Source organism: Phalangium opilio, unplaced genomic scaffold, assembly GCF_054372755.1.
Source record: "Phalangium opilio isolate 3A_F unplaced genomic scaffold, DU_Popi_V2 ptg000024l_1, whole genome shotgun sequence".
Classification (NCBI taxonomy): domain Eukaryota; kingdom Metazoa; phylum Arthropoda; class Arachnida; order Opiliones; family Phalangiidae; genus Phalangium; species Phalangium opilio.
Window position 1 is genome coordinate 7059619 of NW_028324155.1, and position 16879 is coordinate 7076497.

At 37.9% G+C, this 16879-nt stretch overlaps 1 protein-coding gene across 14 annotated transcripts in view; it reads left to right on the top strand.

Moving 5' to 3' along the window:
• The window catches only part of LOC149692534 (uncharacterized), a 211215-nt gene that overhangs the window by 75892 nt on the left and 118444 nt on the right, over positions 1–16879 (top strand). For all 14 annotated transcript variants that reach the window (XM_089868303.1, XM_089868300.1, XM_089868305.1 and 11 more), the window contains one exon: positions 13871–14051. The gene's annotated coding sequence lies outside the window, so the exon portion shown is untranslated. The remainder of the gene's footprint in view (positions 1–13870; positions 14052–16879) is intronic.

Genomic DNA, 16879 nt, shown 5'->3' on the forward strand with positions numbered 1-16879 from the left:
GTCTTCGTACTCTACTTTGGAATATATTTTTTCAGGGGTTATTATAAATTTTGAGTTTTCGCGCGAAATATATTGTGTGTATTTGCATGTGGCGCCATCTTGTGTTGAAAATTATAGGGATTTATTTATGTTAATTGGAGAACCGACGAAAACAAAGATTGTAATGAATTGAAATGGGCTTAGTTCAAAATATTTTACTAATCCACTTCGACATTCATTTTCTTTTACGTATTGTGGGAAAGAAAAAATTGGCCCCCATTTCTACTAACAATTTCCAGCGCCTTCACTAAAAATAGCAGAAATCTTTTCCAAAAAGAAAAAGATCTTACATTAAGAGTTACCCCGTATAGGTCCCATAGTTTTCTGATCCTATGAGGTGGTGGTAGTGGTGGGATGCAATTGTATAGGGCGATCATTAAGAGGTTTTTCGATTGACCCCTCTCAACTCTAGAGATGCTGGTTAAGAATGCAATTCGCGAGGTCCCAAATGAGTTCTCTTTTCTTACTCAAGTTCTTAAATGAACCTGCACCCAAGACTCCTATAAACTTGCTTACTATATATATACTATACCAGAAGCTAGCTAGAGAGAAAGGTATTTTCTAAACACTCTACCCTGCAAGGCACTTAAACCTTAGCACCCTGTGTGTGTATAGTGTACACGCTCTGAAATAACCGTTCGTGAATTTATTTATTTAACCCATGAATATATAAAAATGAATCTTAGCCTGATAATGCTCAAATAAAACGGTTTGAGCGAAATCAAATGGGATAAATATTCTCGGATGAATTTAGTAACTTCGTGTGTGATTTTTTTCCCTTTTTTTATTTTGAGTGCTTGAATTTTTCCTTTGAGTAGATTTCCTCGTCTAAAGCATTTATTTATTGTCTTAATAGACCTAACTCTCTTCGAAGGAAAGCCAATTTAGCGGCATTAACGAAGTTGCTTTTGGGGATTGACGTGTTTTTCCCCTTTTCTCCCTTGGATTTCAAGCTAGGTGTTATCTTAATTTGTTTGTTTTTATTTGGGCCCCATGCAATTCTCCATCTCCATCTCTCTCCTTAATTCTATCCGTCTAAAGTAGATTCTAGAATATCTTCTTGAGAATCTTCTTTAAAAGGTTTTGCATCGTTTCCCGCGCGCGCGGTCTCTGAAGGTAACATTTCAACTGGCGCCAATTAACCACGTGCTCTATCTCCCAAATTAATCAACGCGTCCTCCTTCCATACCTCCTTTCTTTCTGGATTAAGTAAACGCCGTAGATTATTTTTAACCTTATCTTAAGTGTTATTTAATTTATTGGTTAATTATTTACGACCAATATTCTTTGAACAGATTTAAATTAATGTTAAGTCCCGCAATTGGCTGCTTTTTAGAACTGAATTGAACTAACCTCTTCATCGGTTAAGCCTATAATTTAACACCAAAATTCTTTTCATTCTGTTATACTTAAAAATAAATAGTTTTGATCTACAGCATCGTAAAAGGAAAAAGAAAAAATTAAAATTTTATTAAATTTTTCATATTAGAAATTCCCCTCACGTTTTTATATACTATATACGACCAAAGGGTTGGGTTACTTTTCCTTAAATGTTACGCACTCGTGACCACCATAGAGTGCGATAATATTAAATAAATTTAAAACGGTTTCGAGGCTAATGGAGTGTGTATACGTTTTCTTCGTTACATCCTTGCAAGTACTTAAAAACGGTACCCTTTTTTTTTCTTTGGGAAGGTTGGAGTATCATCAAGTTTTCCTTGTTTATATATATATACCACCCCCTTGATACCTTAAACCTTTTCATGGTTAATAGAATGTATGGTACTGTCACTCCTATATCGTTGGTATTGAAGTCTTTCAAGCACCGTTATCCGGCGTCGAGGTGTGAATAAGAGCAATGCTTCATATTAGAAGGTATCCTATCCTGCCTGGGAGGAGGTTTTGGAAGGAGTTTCGTATGCAGATGGGTAACACTCTTGAGACCACTTAGGAAACATTATACGTTTCCTACAAAATTCTTATCTTTTACTCTTACACCGCCTTCATAAATTATCCAAACTTTTTTTTATTCCTTCTGCCTTCTCCATACTTTATATAGTGTAGCTATCTCAGTTTCGGCAGCGTTAGACTTAGGGAGGTGTGTGTATATATACGTGGAGCATTTTATGGTTCCCCAATGAGATCTCTCTCTCTCTCTCGTCTCCCCCGCTTCTTGCATGCTATGGCTACCTTTGAAAAGGAATATTAATATTGGAAACAGAAGCTAAAGCCCGCGTTAGGTTTTGTTCTTTCTGTCTTATTGAAAATTTGAATTATTAGTACTCAACATTTTCTACCTTTTTTTTTCTCTCTCTCTCTGTTTTATTTTTTTATTATTAGATGTAGCTCCTCCTGGGGGGGGGGCTACAGTTGCATAATTTAGTAGTGTAGGGTTATATCCAGCGCTATACCTACCTACACACCACACACCAGTGTGTTCTAGATTAAATTAGGTATTCGTATCTCGTGCATGAATCGAGAAAAGTTTTTATTGAATTAATAACTAGGTATGTTTAATATATTTATTGGGAAATGTTACAAAATATATGGATTGAAATAAACAAAGAATTACGAATCGTATGCTGAATTTATATTTGTATTATAAAAATGTTTTCGTGTTTATGTTATTTGAAACTAATAGGTTTTTGGGGGTTTTCAAAGTTAGGAAATATTTTTTCGTTATGGCAAAAATGTCAGTTGAATTCTATATACCTAATCGATATTTTGAAATGAGCCTTCGACTTGATATTATGACCTTTGACCTCTAATTTTTTGAAATTTAGATTTCGTCTCTACTTTAAAATGTCGTTAGTTAAAAAAAATGATCAAATAAATCACGTGTAATTTGCCAATTCTCTAACACCAAAAGTAAAAAAAAAAAAAGAAAAATAGCAATTGCACATTTAGACCAGAGAAGTACACATTTATTTCAAAATTTTAGAAACACGCATTTCGCCTTTTCCTTTCCCACAAAGTAAATTTATACGCGATATTTATTGTATTTTGGGATGGAAAAGGGAAGGGTGTGCGCGTCTTCTCCTTCATCCCATCCCATCTCTCCTCCTGTCTCGTGGCGAGCTGCTGAAAAAAAAAATTAGAATTAATTCTTTAGGGTGGGGCGACGCGTGCCGAGTTCTCTTTTCTAAGGTTTTACTCTTTATTGAAATTAACTGCAGACAACCATGAAATTTTAAAATAAGTGGAATTTATGGAGACGTTCCGCTTCTTAAAGTCTCGTGAGAGGGAGACGACCGAGAGGATGCTCTCTCTCAGAGTAAGGGAGGAGAAACTTAATGGAACACCCTATAACCTCTCGTGATTATTCACGAATCTCCCTGGGAGCATCCCCACCTCTAAGCCTTGGCGTGCCAAATAAGAACATAAAATTTCACTTCTTTTTTTTTTTTGCTTTCTACCGTATCGAGGGGCGTGTTTTTAAGCCGCCTAATATTTTTCGTCGAATTTTAAACAAATGGGGGATGGTGTTTTTTTAATTAAGATTTGAAGCGATGTTATTTAGATAAATGCCTGGTTTTTGAGGGTCGGATTTAGACAGCGTGATAATTATTATTGATACTAGTAAGGTTTTTGTCTTTCTGTTAGTAACTGTGTTAGTTTGCGAGGAGTGATTAGTGATTTTAGTATAATAGTGTGAATTACTAATTTTAATTTTTAATTATATTTATTTCCTTAAAATTGTTGATATTGGATAGGTTAAAAATGAGTTTAGCCCCTGAATTTGTACGTGGGCTTCACGTTGGACACGGGTGTATTGCGGGTTAAACATTTCTACAGGCGCTCGTAGGATTAACATTAGCGGGTTTGCCCCTGTATGATTGCTTTCCTTGAAACCATTATAATAGATTTTGAAATTGAATTTTTATTTTTCAAAAGCAAACTTTACCTTCTCTATTGGCCAAAATAATGCGTACTTTGGTTATTTTTAAACGAGATTCCATAGGTGTTGACGTTGAATTTTCTCTACTTGAATATATATGTAGTATGGTGATTTATTAACCGGTGTAATAGTCTAGGAAAATGATATTTCGATTTACACCCCCATTTCGACCTTACCTTCTTCCAGCGAGCGAGTATAAGAGAGGGCTTTTATAGAGCCATTGCCATTGTATTGCCGCCAACTTCGGCCAAGTCCCTTCTTCGAAATGGCGGGAAAACGAACTCTAGGCTGATCCCTTTGAAGTGAGATGTAACCTTCCGTAAAAAGAGGATCGCTTCTCTTCTATTTTTCCTTCTCTTTATAACGTTTTAAAATAGGATGGGGTCAGGAATAGAGGGTGGCTGGAGGTATATAAGGAACACTATATTTTTCTCTAAAACCTATATACTTCAACCGGAAGTTCGTATTTTGATGTACAAGAAGTATTTTCTCGGATATTATTAAGTTACGTATGTTTTTGTATAAGGCTTAAACCTATTCTACTTGTCCAAATGGGTATTCTGGGTAAACGAGCTTAAATAATATCTTAAAGAAGCCTGGTATACCTAAGCCTAAAATTTAAAATTAGGCTTAACCCAGTTGTTTTCCCGCGCAAAATTTCATAATCCAAAGTAGAGCCTAACGAAGCAGACGAATTTTCAATATTGGAAATAATTAGGCTTCATACAGGTATGTTTTAATTTATATTTACTAGCAAACAACGAGGTTTCATTAAGGTTTTGAGACCTCGTTTTACTTCAAGTTGTGGGTTTCTTCAGGTTAGATATACTTTTTTATAGAGTGGAGGGATCTTGAGACAAGGGTGCGGGGTCGTATATGAGAATCTTAAGCCTCGGTTCTTCGGCCATCTTATATCGGCGGAAAGGGCGCGAGTCCTTTGCCGCTTTTGCTCGAGAAGATGGGGGCGCGCTGCTCTTAACGTAATGGAAGTCCCATATACTGGCATCGATTTAGAGGCAAGGAAAATTGGGAGAGAGTGCTGGGGAAACAAGGCGGAAACTATCTATCTTTGTTTATTATGGCAACTATGTTTCTAAAGTTTCCGAGATTCATCTATCACCTTAAGAACTTTCAAATTACCCCCCAAAACACACACACACGCTGACTATGTTTGGATAGCGCGCCGCGAGAAGCCCCCCCCCCCTCTATACCTTCCCCGCAAGTATTGCCTGCAACTATATATTCCTCGATTGCTCTTTGTTTTTCCCTCAATCTGGATAACTTTACGGTTTTCGTAATAGAATAATTTTAGCTCGCGAAGTAATTTAATTTTGAATCAGTTGACCCTTAGCTTAAAACTTAGCATTTTGGACAAAAAACCTTTTGATAATATTAATTATCTTGTATGATATTTTGATTAAAGGGCACTTACGGTTAGGCCTGACTATATGAAGAAAAGTGTATCGTCCAATAGAATTTCTTACCCTAACGTCGTCTGCTTAATTTACAAATAGGCCTCTATACAAAAGCTTCAGTTCTTTTACTTGCCCTCATTTTCTTTAATATTGTAGTTGAACCCTTCCCCTAAATGGTTTAATTAATGTAAATAAATATTTAATTTTTTATTTTTGAATCCTATTTATTTTCTTTAAAATATGCCGCGTATAAATTTATTCCTGAATATACTCTTTTTTTTTTAGTCTATAAATTTTAAAAACCCATTTAATTCTCCATCATCCATTCAAGACTGAACGTAGTTTTTTGAAATGAAATGGAGCATAGAGAGAGAGAGAGAAAAGATAGAAACGAAAAAAAAAAAAAATGTAGAAGTTCTTTTCCCCCTTGAGAAAAAGTAGAAAAATTCGGTGAAAAATCGGAATGGGGGAGGTAAAAGGGGGGAGAAAGGCTACTCCTGATCGAAAAGTTTTTTTTTTTCTTTTTGAACCTAAAAAAGATTGATTGTAGGTGAAACAATGGCCCCAAAAGTTGAGAGAGAAACGCGAATTCGTTCTTTCGTTCGTAGGTGGAAGGAAGGGGGGGGGTTGAAATGGTCATTAAGTTCTTCTCTAAGAGAACCCCTTCCACCTCCTCCCCCTTCACTAAGAAATTCGACCCTCTATAAGAAAAGAAAGAACGTTCAGGAAACTAAGAGAGAGAGAGAGAGACAAGAAAAAAATCCAGCTATTTCTCTAGCTCTTTTTTCATATAATTCTTCAGCAAAAAAAAGTAAAGTTTCCGAACTTGTCTTTTCTTTTTTTTTTTTTCTTATTTCCAGCCCCTCGCGAGTCGACCCCCAATCGGAAGGTGCTTGCGCCCCCCCCCCCCCGCCTTTTTTTTCATCCTCGATGTACCGTGTAAGCCATTTCACGCGCTAGTGCGGCGATTTTTCCTGAGTTTGGAGCTCAGCTTCATATAGGCCTAGGCCTAGCTCTCGTGGATCGAGGAAGATTTTTTTCCCGCCTTTTTTCTCTCTCTCTTTCCTTCCTTGGCTAGGAATCTCGTGCGGATTTTTTTCTTCCATTCTTCTGGGATGCAGCTCGCATCGACGAACCAGAGAAGCCTTCACGTTTCCCCTCACACACTTTCATACCCCCTTCTCTCTCATTTTTTCTGGGACCCTCGGACTTTCTTTTGAACAGGAGAAGGAAAGAAAGGAACGCTGGGGAAATACTACGAAGAGAGGATAAGGGGATGAGGATAGGTTTTTCTCTTATGGTAAGGGATGGGGAGGAAGAATAACAAGTACAGAAGTGTATGGTGCTTTCTTAGGATGGGTTTGTGTACAATTGTTAGTGAGTTTTACAAATATAGCGTGGACACTGGTCAAGGAATACTTAGAGTAGTCAGGGGATTTTAAAATGGAGCAGAAAGGGTCAATAAAGATTTTAGTGTAGAAAATGTACGAATAGTTAAACTTTGAAGTTTGTAACGTTTCATATTACAATATTTAAATATCTTTTATAAATACATTGTTAATATTGACAACATTTAGCCGTTTTAAAAGGTTCAGGGAATAATCACGGGAAAATGGACAGTCAGGGAAATCTTAGTAAAGAACAGGCACACAACGATCCCGCTATAAGTAACTACGTTTGTTTACTAGCTAGGCGTACCCAGTAAAAGGATGGAATCGAGCTTAGGAAAGAGAAGGGAAGAAGGGAAAGGGGGTAGGAAAAGAGAAAGTAAGACAAAGTGCGAGGCGCCGGGGCCTTGGTTCTAAAATCGAACTTTAATATCTTTAGACATCTGAAAAATGAGACTGTTCTTCAAGTCGTAGGCGGAAAGAATCCTTGAAGCTTTTCTTTCCTCTTTTCTCTTTCTTAGGAGAAAAACTCTCCCTTCTCCTCCTCCTCCTCCTCCTCCTCCATCTTCCCCAGCCTCTTAGGATCCCTATACTTCTCTTTACTATATATATATATATATATATATATATACGAACTCTTTAGAGAAAGGTTCTTCATTCTAGCAAGCTGAGCATTCTCTCCGATGTATACTGTAGGACTGCGTAGTAAGCTCTATATGTCTTGACCATATCAGCTTGGAAGCTATAGCATTTTTTTCTTCTTTTTTCCTTCTCACGCCCAACGAACTTTGCCATTAACGATGGAAAAGGATTTTTCATTTTATTCAAGATCTTTTTTGAAGTCGGCGGAAATGAGAGGTCCAGGGAATTACATACGCGTATATATTTTATTCATACGTAAATAGATTCTTTGTAAAGTTTTTCTTTTATGGGATGGATGGATGGTAGTTATGTTAATATTAATAACATTGGGCTTGTATTTTTAATTATTTGACCTTTTGTAATTAAGAGTTAATCAATTTTCCCTTTTTAACAATCAATTTTATTAGGAGACATATTTCGGTATAGGCCTAGTAGGTCAAATTGAGTTTAGATCAAAATTAATAATAGGCTTTGTTTACTTTTTAATTAGTATTGAATAACTTGTGTTAATTGTTTTTTAAACGGTCAATATTGTTTAAAAAGCTCTATTTTAAATACACGTGTGCATGGTAAATCAATTTATCGTGTATTTAGAAATATGTCTAATACTTAAATTAATTTAATTAATTTCAAAGTACTTCTAAGTCGAAGTAATTAAATTCTCTATTGCATGTTTCTTTTGTATACTTCGTTGAAAACGTGTATATTGTGTTTAGATAGTATCCGATTGCGATTGGCTGTTTGGAAACGTATAATTCCCCTATAGTCGAATGTGTTGCTAATGAATTTCGCCTGGAAACTATGCCAGCTATTCAACTTAAACGTTATCAATTAAAGATTGTTTCCGATTTAGAGAAGTAGGAAGTATAGGAAGTTGGGAAGAAACTTTACCAAACTATTCGACATCGCGAGATGCCAGGATTATAAATTTTTTTCTCTCTCTCTCTCTCTCTCTTCGGGACTCCCATCTTATTTATTCCCGAAGTTATTTCAAGCATTGACCATAAACATCTTACGACGGAAAGACCCGAGGCCTATTGAGAAAGAGGGGGAGATGGGGGGGGAGACTTTGGAACGCGCACGTTCATTGGCTAACGCGTATATCCGAAGCTAACTTACGGACATTCCAGCGTGTCTTTGGCGCGCGTAGAATCCCTCGGAATTAGCTTTCCCGCCATATTAAGGAAGCCCTTCGTAGGCTATCTAGACTGACTGTCAAGTTGCCCATCTTCCAAGCATAGATATATATGTATATATGTCTACTGATGGACATGGTGGAAAATACAGAAGTAGGGTAGTAACCGCAAGTGCATGCGTGTAGTATTGTAGTTTGGGATTACATATTCACTAAATAAAATGATTATATATACTTCATCAACAATTATCTTATTTCGCAGCTTGAAACTTTTTTCCAGGAATTTATGGGGGTCTATAGTTGTTACAGACTTTAAACGGGAAAATGTTTTGGGACAACGTCGCAACTTCTTGAAGAGTTAATAGCGAAAGTATCGCGGTACCACTTACGTCTTTCAATGTTGCTTCTGTCGAAACTAACTTCCTAAGTTCCCTTGTTGCCGAAACGTAATAAGATGCGCAGACGGTCGGATCTAATTTACGCGTTTCTATTAGCGCTTAGGAAAGCTAGCTTCGGCGAAACCTTTTAGGATGTAGGCGCGCGCTTACGTGTCGCGCGCCAAACTATTGCAATATGAGAGACATTCCCGCCCATTAATGCACCCAGCACCATGCAGCCCAAGCTATACGGACATCTCTTAGAAACGCGCGTCGCGACATGTTCCTAGCTCTAGCCTTTAACGTATTATAAGTCTGATGCGGAAAGGCGCCCGAGAGTTTCCATCCAAATTCGTCCGGACCATCTTTCCTCCTCCCGTTGTCCTGTCCTGTCCTGCACGCTACTCCTTATAGATTCCGGCCTAACTTAAGAGCGTATACCACCCGAATACCGAGGCTTAGCAACGTGTACAAACTTTAGGGACTGCGATGCGATGGCATTTGCTTAATTGGGAGGTCGACTTTATAATCGCTGTAGCGAGTTATGACTGGAATTAAGGCGCGAGCCTTCCTACACACCCCTCGACGAGCGTAATTGCGTGTCTTCTGCTAAGATAACCCCCGGGCCATGATATCTACCTACATACCTTTTAACCCCAGAAAGAGCTAAGGCCCGAATTTACCCCTATTTCCATATCCATTATTCATATTCGCTATTTGCCAGCGAGAAATCTCATAGGCCAGGGGATTAAGCGCCCCTCAGGAACCTTCTGACGTGGAGGATTTTGGGGGGGCTCTCCCTTTCACCCACCTTCATTTACATGTTTAGACCCCTGGGCTTTAGAGTTTAGAGTAGACTTTGAAAGCGCTGTTTGGGTTGGTTGGTGGGTCCTCCCTTCCTCATCACGACGTTGTTCCATCCTCGATGCCGAAAAGGCTTAGGAATGTTTTGAAATTCTTAACACCTACAGTATAGGATAATTTTGGTGTAGCACCCTTGTATCTTTGTCTTTTACATCCTATTAATCAAGTCCCTGTGCAATTTCTTGGAAGCGTATGTTTTTTTCATATGCATGCTGTCATAATTATTATGGTAGTGCTTGCATCCGAACTTTTAAATTCCTTTGCTTATCTGCTCGTAGGAATTAGTATATGTTTTTGTCTTTTGATTCAAGTGTCGGTGATGCTTGCATCTGGACTTCAAATTTCTTGGCTTATCTGTTCAGAGGGGTTAGGATATATTTTTCATTCAAAGGCTTTAGTTTTGCAAAGAGAGGTCTCTTTTTACGCGCCCAAAACGCAAAATACATTTTATCTATGCGCATTTTAAATTAGGATGGTCTGCACATTTTTGCTATTTCTTTTACAATCTAAGCCTGCATGGGGAAGTCCTCAGGTTACACACACTGTTAGGGATTGGTTTCGACGTCGTCTGCAATAAATCGGAGTTTCACTATAGGTTTTTTCTGTATAAGGAACATTACTGGTTCAAATCTTTCTCAACCCTTTTTTTCCTGCTGGGGACCTGGGGTTGGTGCCTCCCTTCTCCGTTTTGGGGGTTTGGGGTTGAAGAAGAAAGGGGTTATACTGACTGACTGATAACAAATGACGTGTAAAAAGAGTGTTACTTTTGTCACACCCCCTGACAACACGGCAAAAGCTATGAGAAAAATGTCAACAAGTAATTTGTACCGGTTGATAAATAACCCTAAGGAATAATCAGTGATAGCAGACGAATTTCAGAATAGGCTTAGCTAAAATGAGGCCTATGGATTAAGGCACGAGCTGTTGTATAATTTACAATAAAGAATGACCGATTCTCATTGGTTGGGTCCTTTCTGTAGCGCGTGCTGTATGTTTAACGTTCCCCACGTGCAGTCTCCTGGCTGGATGTCGAATTAGATTATAAACGCGCGTGTATTTTACTCGTCCCTGTCTTTGGTTTGGCAATTTTTTTCCCGCGCTTCTCCGGATGGTCAATATACCGCCATGGTGTATAGGGAATAATTTATGGGTTGACTAGATAGCGTACAGAATTATAATCACGTTCATGGGAGGGTGTAAAGTTTGCTTTCAAATTATTTATGACTTAACCGGGATTTTTGGGGGATGGGAGGGAGAGAGACTGCCGGGGCTTCTTTCTTACATGGTAAGGTAATTTGTTAAAATGATAATGATGTATGATTAATTTAGAAGGAAGACGTTTAATTCGTGTATCTTAACCCTATATTGGGGCCAGAGCTTTGTTGATACCAGCAAGGGGACATAGTTGTTCTAATTTTAAGATAACATTGAGTACCCAAGCAAGTTCAAAATAAACATATTTCATTGATCTTTATTTATTATTTTGGTGTCCCATTGGATGGATAATAAATTAGCCTTATTTGTTACCTTTTGACCAAAGCGCTACTCGTCCGGGCAAAGGGCATTCAAGCGGGTGGGAGTAAGCGATACGGGTTTATATAAATTTGGCAAATATCTTTTATTTTATGTATTTTAAAAATGTAGGAACAAACAATGAGGGGAAGTTCAAACTACGTATAACTAAACCTTTTGCCTAAGGTTTGAAGGCGCGATTCATCAGAAGCCTTATCGGTCCCCTCCATTGCGACGAGGGCGCCCCTAGTGGCGTAACTCGTCCAGTATCTGAGTTTACATTGTTCACTGGGACCCCTGGTGACCGTGGACCCCCTTTCCCCCCACTTTATATATTTTCCTCGCCCCTTTTACTCCGGCGACTTTGTATTATAAAACGCTTGATTAGCGAGTCTCCCCATCAATTATGGCTTTTCTTTATTTACCGGTATTAAATATTGGACTTAAAGTCGACAGAGTTTGTTGTATAACTTAGGAACGCCCTCCTTTTAAACTGAAAAGGGTTAACGATTAGTTTTCGTATTTAAAATATTTTAAAGTTTCCGCTTTATCGAATTAAGTAAACTTATAAAAGGTACACGTTCATTTTTAGTATATAGCCAAGGCTTAAAGTTCAATTTAATTTCTTGAGAATAATATTATAGTTTCTTTGGGTTTGGCGCGCTTTTTTCCCCGCCAAATTTGGCATACTAGCGCGTAATAAGTTACGTCATGGTTCGCGAAAGCAAAACAGTATCGTGATTGATACGTTTATGTTTTAAAAGTCAAAGAAGTAGAAAATGTAGTCGACTCGTATAAAATACTTTCGATGGGTTAAAAAGAAATACGCAATATCTGTCAGAATGGACGTTAGTAAAAAAATGAAAAATACTGTATACCATTTTCTTCAGCCCCTTCCCCACGCCAGAAAAGTTTCTTAGTCCGAGTCTAGAGTAGAAATTCGGATTCCTTCCTCCAACTCCCGCTTCAATCCCTTGGCGAAATAACGAAAAACATGAATTAGTAAGATTCCGCAATGAATATTAACAAATTAGATGTTATAACACATAATCTCGCTTTGTAAGATCATGGTTTATTTATTATTGAGAAGTAAATAGGTCTTTGTAATTAAATTATTTTAATTTTATTTCCATTTCGAACTGATTTGCAATGTTCATGTGAGGAATTAGGAAATTCTCCGACGTAGCTATATTGGGAGCTAGAGTGCCCCAGGTGGCTAGCTTCCCATACTTTTTTTGGTTTTTCTGCAGTGCAGCACCCCGGCCCCTTCTCCCATTTTCTCATCTGCCCCCCGTAGTTTCTCTTTCCCTCCAAGTATAGTTAGTTTTGGGGCGCGCGCGCTATCTGCGTTCCCGTAATTGCGTCGCCTTTTCTATACCATCAACTCGCTTTAAGAGCCCTAATATCGTAACTCTTATACGCCATTAGCCTAAAAGATACAATATTCTAGCCGTAACAATACACCCGAGCGATTTTTTGGAGATTTTTTTTTTTCTTTCTTCTTCTTCTACTACTTCTTCGCGTGCTCTAGCTGGTTGGAATCCGCGCCAGAGTTTCCACGTTCATCCACGTGGAGACGTGTAATAAAGTATAAGGCGGGGAAGGGGCTATTTTCCTTAAGTATCTATCTCACCTACCCCCGTATTCCTTTAATTCATCCGGTGTAAGTGGACGGAATTACATCCGCAACTCCCATAAAAACCACGTGACGTTTTTGCCCCAAAAACTTTTGGATCAAAAGTTTCTTTCCATGGTTTTCTTCCTTTTTTTCCTTCTTCTTTCCTTATTTCCTTTTCTAAGGAAAAGAAAAAGGCAAATGTATTTGGGCCTCGTCTATCTCTATCGAAAGCCTCTATCGACCCTTTTCCTCAAATAATGCCAAGGCTTCGTTCCAATGTAAAAAAAAGGCGGGAAAAAACTTTGGAAGTTTTGGTGCCCAAGTTTTTTTTTGTTCCTATCTGTATTGTAGATAGCAGCGTACACCCCAATTTTTTTCTTCCTTACTTGGTTGTTTGCGACATGTCTCGATAAGAATACGAGGCTTAAGGTGGTGCTGCTGGTATACTACTGACTTTTGTTTGTTATCTGCAAAGGGTTTTAGGGGTTACGGCATATTTTCGCTGAGCTTGTTGGGTTCGTTATGCACCCGCTGTGATCTACCAACGGAAGTTTAGTGGGATACGAAATGTATTTAGGTTAGGGTTAAGGACTAGCGTATCGGGAATATCATTATGTTAATGATGTATTATCACTATTTTTGCTGATGATGTAATCTTGTTTTCGCTGCAAGTGTACTTTCAGAACTTTTAGGGATAGCTCACGAGCACCGTAATCGGTTATGGGAAAATCGTGGAGTGATTAACCCCTCGTTTATGATTATTCCATTGAAATTAGTAGGATTAATTGAGCTTTTAAATCTAAATTACATTCAATTAACCTCAACGTACCAAAATTGAATATCTATGTAATTTCACTTTAAAATCTGTTGTAGGAGTACTTAAACATCGATAATTTTTTATTATATTAATTTAATTACCTATAAAATAACCCTTAATTAATTTTAACTAACATTAAATGTATATTTTTTTATTATTTTTCAGACTTAATAATTCGATAATACTAATTCAACAACAAAGCATCTCTGTGAACCACAAATCAATACGACGCTGTAGTTTGAAGAGCGTGCGATAGAGGACGCTAGTCGACCTATCTCAAAAGAAAGAATATAACGTCTTAAGAATGAAGGGTAGCACCAACGGAAAACAACGAAAGTATAAAATGGTGAGTTTTTACAAACCAAATTTTCTACATATTTCTTCTTAAGTGTGGTGGCTCCGAAATTGCTTATGCAAAATGCGTTAAAAAATATTCCCCAACAAAAATTCACATACACATTAAAATCGCATTAAGGATTTAATATAAAAAATATTATATTATATTTCCTCTGCAAAAAAATATTCAAACCAAGGTCATCTTTAATTATATTTTGCAAAGGAAAAAATGTTATATATAATATGCCTGCCTGCCTTCTTTAGAGAACCTCAAAGTCACTCACCTCATAGCTTATTGAATAGGTTATTCAATAGGTTTGGACTTCATATAATTTTTTTATTTAAAAAGAAAAAAATATCGAATATTTTTTTATTTTGAGGTTGGTGTTGACAGGGATATATTGATACCTGCAATGCGTCTAAAAGTTTTTTTTATAAACTGTATGGGTCCGAGGGATCTATCACTTTTGGGAGCTTGAGTTGGGAAAATATGGCCCTTTTTCTCTAAACTAGTTCTGTATTGGATAGTTTTTTTCATCTCGGTCGTTTCTCAAGAAGTCAAAAATGTTTTAGAATTTTTTTTTTTCATCTTTCTATGGGGGGGAACTCCCGGGAATGAAAAAGGAAGGGCATATATAGCTCCTGAGTTTAAAATTATCTCACGTCTTTTCATATCGGTGAAATTCAGCTGGTTCTTTTCCTATATATACTTCTTAAAAGGAATCTAAGGTCTAATTTATGTCTAATATTGAAATTCAAACGTTTTTGGATGTGTACTGGGTGGCAACCGTACCTGGAGTTCATGGAATAGTCATTGATTTTGACCATGGGTGTGGAATATCAAGGGAAAGGTAGTGATTTTAGAAATGGTTATAAGTCATGGAATTCCCCCCTTTTTTTAAAGATAATTTCATGGGTAGTTTTTAACATAACATTCTGCAAAGTAAACAGTAAATTGGTCAGGGAAATAACTTTATACGGTCAGGGAAGACCTGGGAAATTTAAAACGAAATTTTGTTGCAACCGTGATATATTTTAAACGCACATAATCTTAAACCACCATCCAAAATTTAGTAAATTTTGATAAATTATCTTAATAAGTCTATGGCAAAGGCTTAGGTGGGAAATTCGATGCTAAAAATGATTGATGAAGATGACTGGAGGTTCGATGTAGTTTAATATCTTTCAAACTATAACTTGGCTTGCTCCGTCGTGTTTTGTTGGCTTAACCGGGATTAAATATACGATCCGGGAGCGTTATTTGAACTATGTAACTCTCTTTGACATCCCGGGGTCGGTGCCTGAGCCTTTATTTATTAGTTATATAGTTTCAAAATCGAAAATTTTACCCTTCTCTGCTCGAAATATATTGGATCATTTATTAAGCTAGGTATATTCCGGATGAGAAGTTATAACTTTACGTTACTGATAAACCCAAATTAATTAAATTCAAATTTGTAATTTAGAATTAAGGTTAAGTGTAATAAAAATAGGTGTATTTCGCGGTTTCCTCTTCGTTAATCCACTTACCTGGAACCTAACCCTATAGTTCCTCAAGGTGTATGATGGCTGTTAGATTTGATGGCACCTATATACGAGAAAAAAAATCATGCAAATGTTTATAGTACCTGCAGCTAGCCCATTACATTACATCTAATGTAGATTACTTCTGGCGAAACGGTCTACCACGGAAGGTGGTGGTGGTGGTGGTGGTGGTGCACGTATTGGCGCCTCTGTAGAAACAGGTGGTCTTCCATCACCTAGCTCTCTCTGTACTTAACCGTATTGCACGCGTCTAAGAAAGTCTCGAGAAAAAGATCCCCGTGCGCCACTTGGAATAATAATACCCAGAGCCATAACCTATAAGAGCGAAGAAGCGCCCCTTTGCCTTTTGTGATGGCGCGAAATGCGAGTATACGCAGCAACCCGCCAAAAAACCCATCACCTAAAATTGCTCTAAAAACGTTATTCGTATATAAAGAATTCTTGTTTCTTGATTGCCATACTATAGCACCACGTGGCTATCAAATTGTAAGCCTATTTCGTCGTTGGTATAAGAGTTTTTCCTTTGAAGGAGGGGGAATGTTTTGACCAAGGCCTAACGCGTCAAGACGGTTTGGTTGTTATTAGAGATGGGTCGGAGGGGCTTTCAAAGCTCCCAACCTTCTAAGATGCGTTTAACAACACGTGTTACGTGTTTCTAACCTTATACCCTGCTTGCTTGCGGTTGCGCTATTCCACCCCCTCCCCCAATCCTGTTCTAAAATGGCACTTAGGGACAAATATGCAATCATGAAAGGCGGCGGGAAGATTGCGGCGCGAGGGGGCCCCTTTTTTCCCGCCTAAACCTATTGGTGCAATGCTGGTGGTGGTGCGGGTGCCTTTGTTTTCTAATGGGACCTGAGGGTAACTTCTCCTTCCTTCCTACGTCTGTATAGATGGGACCCCCGTCTCAAAATTGTTCCTCCTACTATACAACAAGTACAACCGTGATATGGTTTTTTAATGTCGACGGTTAGAATTCAATACCAAAAATTCCCTCGCCCTGTTTGTATATATATAAGGTTTTTAGGTTATCGCTAGAGTTAGGTACTACCAGCTTGCGCCTTGCGCCGAGCCGAGCGAGCTACCAAGCAACTGCAAGAGCAATATGCCTGATGACCCGTAACTAAACAACCGAGGCTTATACCCAGCACCAAAAACCCCTCCCAAAACTTTTAGTATCAAAACTCAACCATAATGGGACCCTGTTTGAGTATTTTTTTTAGCTAGCCCTGCGCAACTTTAAAACGGGCATTCTGAAGCAACGTAGCTATGTACGCAAAAAGGGTAGATTGC